Raw genomic sequence first — 12,920 nt, 5'->3', positions numbered from 1 at the left:
GAGATTTATATAGGATGGTCAGACTCCCTATGACCGGTCGATTTTATGATGAGTATATGCCGACCAATAAAGAATTCACACACTTTTCACCTTCTCAAAGATAAGCGCTAGTATCTAGCACAACCGTTGATTTATTTAAGGAAATGGCCAAATTTCCAGATATCCGAAAAATCCCTCATCTTCAATGGCTCACACATTTTTCTAGAGGACTATGATATATTGCCTAACGACATGGAAAAGATACGTCAGAAGATCAGGGGCATCTCGGAATATGGTTCTCAAGGCGAACTTGCAGCCTTTTTTGCATACTGGCTCAGTACAATAGTGCTTCCCAGTTTGAAATGGGCATATGTGATCAGATCTACCATTTTTGTAGTCGTAGGAGCGATGGCAGAAGGGTAAAAATACTCTTTGGCACCTCTAGTGCCTTGTTCACTCTACATGGCTCTTGGTGATATAGCGACTCATTCACTACCAAAAAATAGAGCAAAGTGGACGGCCCATAGTAACTTTCCCCGACAGCTTTTAGCCGTAGCCGAATCCCAAAAATCAGCTCATTGGGTGGTCCGCCCAAGATTTATTTGTCTCATTTTTTGGGATATTACACAATGATGTCGTGAAATGGATGGACAGCGTGGATGAAACAAATCTATCACGGTGGGGCCATAGAGCGACTCCAGGTCCAAATGTCAAGTTACCGTTTTCAATCTAATGTTATCCATTGTGAGTTTTGTATTTTATGTAAAATGGTGGTGACTCGTCCATAACAATAGTGGCTAAAATATAGAGTTATCCAAACCATCTAAATAATCGGTCTAGTTGTAAATAATAAATATTTATAATTTTATTAGGTAACACAATCTTAACCATCCATAAAATGGTCCCATGCATGTACGACCGTTAATAGAGTTTGTATTATAAATAATGTAAAACTCACAATATACAGATTGAAAATATTATCTTATTTAAAAGAGGAAAATCCATCCAACGCCCGCTCCTCTTTTCCCTCTTTGCCGCTTTTCCTTCTTTCCTTCACCTTCCATCGAGAAATCCTCCTAGGGCCATTTGAGTGTGATCTTCCATCGAGCATCATCTTCAAATAGGTGAGATTTTCTTTCTCCACACCACTTTCTGTTATGTTTAGATCTCCACCATTGAAACAATCGGGGCCTGTGGATGTCTCTCTTTGATATCTTGTGGCTTTGGAAATGTGGTTTTGGATGGGTTTATATATGGATGCGCAGCCTGTGGAGAGCAATAACGTGTGTGGAAGAAGGGCAGATTGGTTATAAAGGAGAGGTTCGTGAATCATCCCAAATCTCAGTGGATGTGGCCTATCATGTGAAAGATTGGAACTCATGGCGAATGTTCCCTGGCCGAAAAGGTCCATCCATCCAGAATAGTTTCGTTAATTAGAAAAAATCATACCCAATGGTCAATGTTCAAAGTGCATGGTTTGATACGTCACATGCATTGGGCCAGAGGGGGAAAGACCTATCAACGTGCTAGATCCTGCTTTTGTGGCACAGGATACCAACACTAAACGTGTATAACCAGAAGTTATGTGGGGTCTTTGTAATGTTTGTTTGATATCCATTCTGTTCATTTGTTGCTCCATTTTATGTTAGGATGTCCAAAAAAAGGTAGATCCAAGACTCAAATGAGCCACAACACAAGGAACAGAGTTCATCATTAAAAATCTCCTCGATGACAGCGAAAGCTTTGGATTGGGCTAATTGTTGTGTTTTCCCTTCATCCAGGTGGGAATCACTTTATGAAGGGCTTGGATGGCATATAAATATCATATTCTGCAACACAAATCCATATTCCAACAATCAACATGACTAAATGATGGCATGTGGGTCTCATTAGTTTGCAAATGTATGTTTGTCCCAAGCTTGCTCAACTAATGTGTTAACTGTCTGATCTATGCGGGGCCCATGTGATGTATGCATCACTTCAAAACTATCCATCGGATAATCCCTGGCTTGAAAATCAGCTTGATCTGAGACTCTTGGGCCACAGTACAGGGAGCATGGTGGGAGGGGACTCACACCCTTTGATTCTCACCGCGCCCTCTTGAGCTACGGAAAAGCCTGAATTTTTCCCTGACCCTCTTCATCTAGGGCTAATGAGGCTAGCCCAACCTAGCATGGACTTAGCACAATAGCCCAAATTGAGACTGAATCATATGTTGTGCCCAAACCTAACCCCACCTAAAATGGCCTTACAAAGAAATTGACAAAAATTCATATATTCCCTTTGAATGCTCTTTATCAAGTGGGCCACAAATGAAAAAAGAAGAAGACATTTTAAGGGTTAAAATCATATCAATGGTTTGAAGTACCGGCCAAAACTGTTAAGTATAAACTGTAAATATCGCCCGATGCCAGTACAGGCCATATACAGTAATGGAGTCAGTATAAGTATAAATTGAGTCATTGGAATAGGACTCAGAGACAGTGGGTTCCAAGCATGTCATGTGTGGAACTTATGGCTGCCTGCGTATAAAGGGTCATGCTCTGCTAGAGTAAAAAAAAAAAAAAAAAAACTACCCATTTTGATTGTCTCCCATTCGGTAGTAATCCTCCAGTGCCGAACATGGTGCTGGAAAAGCTCCATGGCCCCACTATGATGTATGTGTGTTATCCATTCTGTCCATCCATTTTGCCAGCTCATTTTGGTGCAAATCTAAGTCTTAGGTGGACCACACCATAGGAAATAGTGGTGATTTAATACTCACCATTAAAAACTTCTTAAGGCTATAAAAGTTTTAAATCCTGATAGTTTTTATTTCTCTTCATCTTCATTTGTGTGACCTAATCAGCAGGTTGGATGGTAAATAAATAGTACAGTGGCCTTTAGAAAGTTTTTAATGGTGGACGTTCAATCACCACTGTTTCATCCAGTGTGGTCCACTTGAGATTTGGATCCGCCGCACTTTTTTAGCTCATGGACGGCGTGGATAAAACATGTACATCAAAGTAGGGCCCATAACTTTTCCACTAGTCACTACTGATAACAAGTCCTCAATTGTCTACCATCTAGGCCAGGAAATAAGTGGACATAGAGAGCCCTTGCAACAAAGGCTTTGTAGAGCCAAGTTTAAGTTGATAGGTTCGCCCCGGTGGACTTGAACTTTAACTGAGTCTAAAAAGGTGAGACTCAAACCCAACTTGACTTCTTAAAAGGTCCAAAGAGTTATGCATTTCCATATTAGGAGAATGTCCGATCCTCATTTAACTTATTGATGCTATGCTCAATAGCCTTTTTTGTTTATACAAGAATGTACAATCTTTACTAGAAGTTATTGAGGCTGTGTTACTTAAGTTATAGCAGACTATATAGTGAGAGCAATCTAGATTGTGTTTCCAAAGACTGGACTGCCATGCTCGATGAATGTGCTTATTTTTGCTTTGAGTTACTTGCAAACCAAGGCCTACCTAGTTCCAGTCCGATTTATGTCTTCTCTTTCTAATTGAATGGACTAGCAGACATGTTTTAATTTGAGAATTAGCTGCTTTAATTTCTCAAGCACTAGTTGTTTCTGTCTTCTCTTTCTAGTTGAATAGACTAGCAGACTGCTGGAAATTACTTCCACAGTCCATTTTCTAGTCGTTTCTGATTTATGGTTGGGTTTGGCTCCCTATTTAGCTCCAAGGTCTTTTATGGTTGGTTTTCAGCTTTTCTGAATTAGATATTTTATATGATTATAGGTCCTGTTGTTGATGGCATGTTCCACTGGCAAGCAACAATTATGGGACCAATAGATAGCCTCTTTGCAGGTGGTGTATTTTTGGTCAGCATTCGCTTCCCACTAGCTTTTCAGCTTTTCAGCTTTTATGTATGTTGTACCTTCATTTAATTCTAATTTCTATCTACTAGGGATCCAATATTAGACATATGGGACCAAAAGGCTATGATGATGGTGACAATGAGTGAAGTTACATTTGGGTGAGGTTCTTCAAAACCTTGAGGGTGGCTTGGGTAATGCTCAGAAAGATTGATGCTTGGGTAACTATCCTTTTTCTTTATTCTGATCTATATATTAATATATGTTCTTTATATTCTTTGAATTTGTAGCTATGGTTTGACTAAGTGTGGAGGTGATTACATCGTGAATGAATTATAACTTTTCCAAGTCAGTCATTTTGATGTAGAGCGGGTCGCGGACAGTTACATGGCCAAGATGGATCAGAAAAGGCCCGGTTGACGACAGAAGTGATCCAGACCATCGAACCTTAAATCGGGCGTATCTTGTAATCTGGAATGAGTTATCTGACGTAAAATATATGATTTTGGGGTAGAACGAGCTATTGAAGCCAACCAACCCAGCTATGCCGGGTTACGCAGCCCGGAATTGCGAAAAACCCCTGGATCGACGGTCGTTTCCCTGTTTTAATTTCGTTTTTACTATAAATAGTAAGTTTTAGTTTGATTATAACTCTTCATCCGTCGGGCTTTAGGAGTTGCGCCCAACGTGAAAAGAGCTTAGAATAACTAGGAGAACGGTTTGGTGAAGCCAAATAGGACACTTACTATTTTTGGCCGAAAACCTTGCGCACTAGTAGACATCACGACCGTCTATAAATAGTAAGTTTACTATTTATAGTAAGTCGCGGATTCTAAGAGTTTTGAGTTGTAGTTTGATTCTAATTTCTTTCCCATTGCTTGGTACCCCTATTTAAAGGGTTGTAAACTGTTTTTATTCATCAATTAATCAATTTCGAAATTATTAGAATTTATTTCTATTTTCTGCTTTCTTTCCTCGTGGATTCGAGAAGTCTTTGTGAGGAGTCCAGAGAAGCTCCGTAGATTTAGAGTAGTTATCAGCTTGAGGAAGACGGTGATCGACCTCATCACGTTCATCCCTGTGTCATGAACCATAGGCTATGTAGCATGTAGCATATGTAAAATTAGCATGTAGTGTAGGCTACACGTGACTTAAACTATTTTCATGAGTTACGTAACATTAAGGTTAAGCTATATTACATAACATGAGCTACACGCTACATAGTGAAGCTGGCTCCACCACCCATGGTTGCTGTATGACATGACCCCGATTTTCGTAGAGCACTACCAGTGGCAAACCGTAGGGCTACACCAGATGATTCAAGTTCTAGCGACGAGGACCTTAATGAGGGTTTTGCTCGACGACCAATCCATAGAGGTGGTTATCTAGATCGTGCTGAAAGAGACTATCGAGGTAAGGCTGAACTTCTTAGTTTTAACGGTTTATTACGTATAGAAGATTTTCTCGATTGGCTAGCCGAAGTAGAGAGATATTTTGATTACATGGACGTGCCAGATCATAAAAGGGTAAAATTGGTAGCGTTTAAATTAAAATCTGGTGCTTCTGCATGGTGGGAACAATTACAACTCTCACGAGCCCGCCAGAACAAGGCGCCCATCTCATCATGGCCACGGATGAGACGTCTTCTTCGATCTCGATTTCTCCCCAGTGATTATGAGCAGATATTATTCCAGCAATATCAAAATTGTAGGCAAGGAAATCGAACAGTCACAGATTACACTGAAGAATTCCAACGGCTGGCTACACGAAACGATCTGTCAGAATCTGAGTCACAGAAGGTGGCACGATTTATAGGTGAGTTGCGACCGATAATTCAGGATCGAGTTCAGATGTACCCAGTCGGGACTGTGGATAAAGCAGTTCAATTGGCGGGTAGGCCAGAAACACAACTTGCAAGAGCTCCTACTCGTCCATATCCTTTAACTCGACCCTCCATGACGGGTCCCACGCAGGATCCAGTGCTGCCACGAGGAAAAGACCCAGTACCTCAACTTCCTACAACCGTAAACCGTGATACGGGGAGCGGCTCATCCAGGCCTCAACGTGCAGCACCTACAACAGCGAGTCCGAGTAGGATTCCAAATCCTTATGCTCGGCCAAGGTCGAACAATTGTTACCGCTGTGGCCAACCAGGCCACTTATCAAACACTTGTCCTCAACGTGCCGCAGCACACTTGACTATAAACGAAGGGGGTACTGAAGATGAGGCCGCAGAAGAAGACTATCGCTTTGATGAACATGAACAAATCACTGAAGAAATAGCAGGTGACGATGAAATGACGGGCGAGGATCGTGGCGAATTTCTAGTTGTGAGGCGATTGCTGTATGCCCCACGAAAGGAATTACATCCACAACGACACAATATATTTCGTACTCGGTGCACCGTCAATGGAAAGGTCTGTGATGTGATCATAGACAGTGGTAGTAGCGAAAACATCATCTCGAGAGTAATGGTGGACAAGTTGCGGCTACCAACGATGAAACATCCTTCTCCATACTCTATTGGCTGGATAAAAAAGGTGAATGAGACCAAGGTAACTGAATAATGCACTGTCTCGTTTTCAATTGACAAAAATTATAAGGATCAAATACTTTGTGACGTGGTCGATATGGAAGCTTGTCATATGTTACTCGGTCGACCCTGGCAGTCGGACCGTGATGCGACCCATCGGGGACGAGATAATGTCTACGTATTCGTCAAGGATAGTCGAAAAATAATCCTTGCCCCTATGGCACCAGAGAACCACCCTGAAGCCTCTAAAGTGGAGGGGAGTTCCCTCTTGACCATTCGGGATTTCATGGAGGAATCCAAGGAAACTGGCGAGGTATACGCCGTAGTAGTGAAGGGAGAGGAAGAGGAACCCTTAAACATCCCTCCAAGTTTAAGACTGTTGTTAAATGAATTCAAAGAAGTCTGACCTGAGGATTTACCTGATGGATTGCCTCCCATGAGGGACATCCAACATCACATAGACCTCATCCCTGGGGCTAGCCTGCCCAATCGCCCTCATTATCGGATGAGTCCGAAGGAGTGTGAGATACTTCAGGAGCAAGTGGAGGAATTGATCCGTAAGGGTCTCTTGAGAGAGAGCATGAGCCCATGTGCCGTACCAGCATTATTAACGCCAAAAAAAGATGGAAGCTGGCGCATGTGTGTCGACAGCCGGGCAATCAACAAAATTACCATCAAATATCGGTTCCCAATACCACGGTTGGACGACATGCTCGATATGTTAGAAGGGGCCAAGGTGTTCTCTAAACTAGATCTAAGGAGCGGGTACCATCAGATTCGTATTCGACCCGGTGATGAGTGGAAAACGGCATTCAAGACCAAGGAAGGGTTGTATGAGTGGCCGGTCATGCCCTTCGGCCTATCGAACGCACCAAGTACTTTTATGCGTTTAATGAATCAAGTTCTAAAACCGTTCACTGGCCGATTTGTGGTAGTATATAGCCAGGATGAGGCGGAGCACAGGAAACATCTCAGGCAGATGCTACAGGTCCTACAACTTAACAAGTTGTACCTCAACTTGAAGAAGTGTAGTTTTTTAACTGACAGCCTATTGTTTCTAGGATTTGTTGTAACGTCCACAGGCATTCGTGTGGACGATGAAAAGGTGCGAGCTATTAGGGAATGGCCGATCCCGACAAACATTGATGAGGTGAGGAGTTTTCACGGGTTGGCGACTTTCTATCGTCGATTTGTGCGAGATTTTAGCACTATAGTCGCGCCTATAACAGATTGCATGAAAAAAGGACCGTTCCAGTGGACCGATAAAGCTGACAAGAGCTTTCATGAGATCAAGCATCGTTTGTCTACAATACCGGTTTGGTGCTTCCTAATTTCGACAAATTGTTTGAGGTTGAGTGTGACGCTTCATACGTCGGAATCGGAGGAGTATTATCACAGGAAGGCAGGCCGGTAGCCTTCTATAGCGAGAAGCTCAGCGAAGCCCGAAAGAAGTGGTCGACTTATGAGCTTGAGTTGTACGCAGTTGTTCAAGCGCTGCGACATTGGCGGCATTATCTGATTTAAAGAGAGTTTGTTTTATACACTGACCATCAAGCATTAAAGTTTATTAATAGTCAGACTAACGTGAATCGTGTGCATGCTAGATGGGTTGCGTTTTTACAGGAATTCACGTTCGTTCTGAAGCACAAGTCAGGGCAGCAGAACAAGGTGGCTGATGCACTTAGCCGTTGTGCATCACTACTAGTTACAATGAGCAACGAGGTAGTCGGCTTCGATTGTCTCAAGGAGCTGTATGCCGAGGATGAGGACTTCAAAGATTCTTGGATGAAGTGTCAAGAAGGTCACCCCAGTGACCTTCATATACAGGACGATTTTCTCTTCAAAGGGAATCGATTGTGCATCCCCCAAAGTTCTCTGAGGGAGCAGATTATTCAGGAGCTACATGGAGGTGGCCTTGCTGGACACCTGGGGCGAGACAAGACGCGAGCTCTTGTGGAAGAGCGGTATTATTGGCCGCAGTTAGTACGCGATGTGGGAAAAGCCGTACAACGTTGTCATGTTTGTCAGACCTCCAAAGGGCAATCTCAGAATACGGGCCTTTACACCCCGTTACCTGTGCCTAACGATCCTTGGGAGGATTTATCAATGGACTTCGTGCTTGGTCTCCCACGAACACAACGCGGCATGGATTTGGTGTTCGTGGTGGTAGATCTTTTCTCAAAGATGGTGCACTTTATCCCATGCAAGAAGACCCTCGATGCAACACACGTGGCGAATTTATTTTTCAGGGAGGTCGTTCGGCTACACGGGGTCCCCAAGACCATTACTTCTGATTGTGACACGAAGTTCATTAGCCACTTTTGGCGGACTTTATGGAATCGATTCGATATACGACTTCAATTCTGCAGTGCTTACCACCCACAGACTGATGGGCAGACCGAAGTTGTGAATCGCACATTGGGAAACCTCCTTCGCTGTATTTCAGGAGAAAAACCGAAGCAGTGGGATTTGTCCTTGTCCCAAGCAGAGTTTGCATTCAACAACATGGTGAACCGCTCGACAGGAAGATCACCGTTCCAGATTATCTACGGACGAGTGTCTCGCCACACACTTGACTTGGTCCCTCTACCCAAGTACCCGGGCACGAGCATTGCAGCAGAACATATGGCAGACAAGATCATGGGCATCCATGCAGAAGTGCAGACCAAGCTACATGCCTCGAATGAGAAGTACAAGGAACAAGCAGACAAGCATCGGCGACAAAAAGTGTTCGAGGTGGGCGACCGCGTTATGGTCCATCTGCGCAAAGAGAAATTTCCGACCGGGACGTACAACAAATTGAAAAATAAGAAGATTGGACCCGTCCCAATCATCCGAAAGATCAATGATAACGCTTATATTGTTGATCTTCCATATGACATGGCAATCTCACAGACTTTCAATGTCGCGGACCTAACCGAGTATCATGAACCAGAGCATGACGAGAACTCGAGGACGAGTTCTTTTGAAGTGGAGGAGATTGATGTAGAGCGGGTCGCGGACAGTTACATGGCCAAGATGGATCAGAAAAGGCCCGGTCGACGACAGAAGTGATCCAGACCATCGAACCTTAAATCGGGCGTATCTTGTAATCCGGAATGAGTTATCTGACGTAAAATATATGATTTTGGGGTAGAACGAGCTACTGAAGCCAACCAACCCAGCTACGCCGGGTTGCGCAGCCCGAAATTGCGAAAAACCCCTGGATCGACGGTCGTTTCCCTGTTTTAATTTCGTTTTTACTATAAATAGTAAGTTTACTATTTATAGTAAGTCGCGGATTCTAAGAGTTTGAGTTGTAGTTTGATTCTAATTTCTTTCCCATTGCTTGGTACCCCTATTTAAAGGGTTGTAAACTCGTTTTTATTCATCAATTAATCAATTTCGAATTTATTAGAATTTATTTCTATTTTCTGCTTTCTTTCCTCGTGGATTCGAGAAGTCTCTGTGAGGAGTCCAGAGAAGCTCCGTGGATTCGGAGTAGTTATCCTCATCACGTTCATCCCTGCGTCACATTTGTAAAGTAATCGCATCAGTGTCAACAATGGAGGGCGAGTAGATCTGGTTATTGGTGCCCCATGCCTACAAAATCTCCCTGATTGGATAACTGTAAGCCATTGATGGTCTGCCTGCAAATGTATGCTCAAGACTAAACTGTGTAAATGCTATGTTGCTGTTATTGAAGTTTTTGTATGTGTCTAATGATTCATTCATCTTGGATAATTTTTTTAAAAAAAGGAAAGAAAAGAATGAGTTCATAAAGACAAATAAAAGAAAATTGTGTTTAATTCAGTTTGCTTACTATTTTCTGAAATTAACGGAGTTCTAGACATTTGGTAAACTATAGGAATAGTTTTGAGTCTAAAACAGAGTTTTGCTAACTGTAGGTAGACCTTATTGAATGGGCCAGGCCAAAAGTCTAATTGAATGATCTATGAGTAACATGCAGGAAAAAAAAGCAGCAAATGAAGTCATATTGGTCATGTAGGCTTGGATTGTATTATGGACCATATGGTGAGGTAGGTCCGTATATACTGGAGATAGAGAGCAAGTGAAATTCAAATGAACCAGTTCAACTCTAACCCATATGTGATTATATCAAATTGCAAAGGGGCTTTGGTTGTCAAATAGGAGCCACATAGGATGGCTTCACCTTCTTGATGTATTTGTTTCTGCTCACAATTTATTTTTTTTACATCTTTGTGTTGTAAAATGATTGGGATTATTTGGTTGTTTTCTAGTGTTTGTTTGGGAATCTGTTAGAGGATTAGAACTGGGTCACTTGGTAGATCAGTTTGGGACTCATGATCATTGCATTTACACTTTAAGTCTCTAAGGTAAGATACAAGCTCATTATCCCAACCATCTAATTAAATGATGTTGTGGACGTAGATTGTATTCACCCTTGCATATATCAAATGAGTGGTTTCAATCTTGTCCACCTATGACACGAATGCAGCAATGACATAGAGGAAAGTTCCCTCCAAAACTACCGGATATGCTTCTAATGTGAGATAAGCCATTCATCAAGTTGGCCCCACATGGAAATAGACTTCACACACGCTGACATGTACTTCAACCATTGGTCACTTTCTCTTACAGTCCATTTCTTTTACACACGTATGGCCCACCTGGAGAGTAAGCCAACTTGTCCAGTGCTGAGCCCAACTAATTAATGGTGCTGATCTCAGCACACGTGTGACGTGTTGGTAGTTGTTATAAGCTATGATCTTACCTTATTTTGCATTTGTGTATCTGTTTCTGTTTAAATCTTTTTTAATCATCCAAAGCTATACATATTTAGCTTTCTTAAGGTTAGGTCAAAATGGGAGACACTTTTCGAATTGAGTTCTGTAGTTGCCTTCTAATCACCTCCAAGACTGACCCACTCTTGTATGTTTTTGATTGTATTGATAGGGTGAATAGAATGTCAATTTCAGATGATTATATTGTCTGGGTGTTTGATTATTTTGGCATGAAACCATAGATTGAAATTGATTTAAGAGGGGAATTGATATATAACATTTATTTATATTCATATAATTTATGGAGCTTTGATGTTATATATATATATATATATATATATGGGAAAAGGTACTATGCGCTTGACCTCACGATAAGCTCCCGTGAGGTTGAGCTGTGTGGGCCCCACTGTGATGCATGTCGACCATCAACACCGTGCATTTGATGGGTCCCCTCTAAATTATGGGATATCCCAAAAATCAGCCGTATATGGAACTCAGGTGGGCCATACCATCTAAAATCATGTGAAGACACCGTTAAAACATATAAAAGCACTTGGTGGGGCCCACCTGAGTTTTGAATGCTGCTGAAACTTGGTCTGAACCCTCATCCAAGTGGGACACACATAATGGATGGGCTGGATTTGCAAACCACATCTCGGTGGGCCCAAAAAATGATTATGAATGTTTTAATGGTGCACGGCTCCTCCCCACTTTTGTATCTGGTGTGGCCCACACAATTCACGGATTGACTTGATTTTTGAGACCTAGTCCCACGATGGAATGGTGCATCTGACTGATGGGGTAGATGTTCGAAATGCACCACGGTGGGGCCCACACAGCTCGACCTCATGGGACGGACTCGTGAGGTCGAGCGCATAGTACCTTTTCCCTATATATATATATATTTATATATATTCAGTTAGAAGTATTAGACTATCAAACAGCCTCTAAAAGGAGTCAAATCTGGATAGATTGAATTGCAGAATTGTACTTATACTATAGATTCCAAAAATCATATTTTTAATGGCTGGAGCTAAATAAAGCCTTATGTTTTTTTAATAACATGGTAGGATTTTGCAATTTAAGGCTATGTTTCCTTTTGTTTGCAGCTTGATTTTGAGTTTTATGATGGATTTTCATGAAAATGTGTGTGAATTTCAACATTAAGAGTATGTTTTTGAAATCTTTAACTGCACATGTAATCCTAAAATTTGAATGATCCAAATGACTTTTAAGATGATTTCCAAGAAAGCTTCTTTTACAATTGCATTTTCATTTAATTTCCTTTTTATTCCATGCAGGTGATGATAAAAAATCTGGAGCAAGTGGTGACGATGGTTTTGAACTCGTTCCAAGATCCCCACCCTCGTGTGCGCTGGGCTGTTATTAATGCAAATGGGCAATTGCCTATAGATTTGGGGCCAGACCTTCAAGTTCAGTATCATCAACGGGTGCTGCATGCATTAGCCTCAACTATGGATGATTTCCAAAATCCTTGAGTACAGGTAAGTGGGTTTCTGACATTGTGGTTCATAGTTGATAGAACATTGTCTGGTCATCTTCTATTTCTTTTTTAGCTGCATTGAAAACTATATCATCATCTATTTCTGACATTGTGGTTCATACTTGATAGAACATCGGGTTTGGTCGAAGCATTCACTAGAAGAAACACTACAGGTTCCAGTCATCATGGTGATCACTCCAGGAACAAGGCTTTGGAAGATGCAGCTGCATCTTCCGAGGATGCGGTAAGAGAAGTTTCAATGCAAATGAGTTCCAAATGGACATTGACTTTTGAGAAATAATGGATGCTTTTCCAAACAAATTTCAAAATACACTCCCACTCTTG

The 12,920-nt window shown here is 41.9% G+C and overlaps 1 long non-coding RNA gene across 1 annotated transcript; it reads left to right on the top strand.

Moving 5' to 3' along the window:
* The first annotated feature begins 1,037 nt into the window (after positions 1-1,037).
* Positions 1,038-12,587, top strand: LOC131237315 (uncharacterized). The gene is made up of 4 exons (XR_009167173.1): positions 1,038-1,103; positions 3,717-3,799; positions 3,886-4,014; positions 12,373-12,587. It is a non-coding gene; the product is annotated as an uncharacterized LOC131237315 (long non-coding RNA).
* Positions 12,588-12,920: the final 333 nt, after the last annotated feature.

This window comes from Magnolia sinica, chromosome 2 (assembly GCF_029962835.1).
Source record: "Magnolia sinica isolate HGM2019 chromosome 2, MsV1, whole genome shotgun sequence".
Taxonomy (NCBI): domain Eukaryota; kingdom Viridiplantae; phylum Streptophyta; class Magnoliopsida; order Magnoliales; family Magnoliaceae; genus Magnolia; species Magnolia sinica.
Note: the sequence above shows the minus strand (reverse complement) of the source record. Positions and strands in the feature narration are given on the sequence as shown.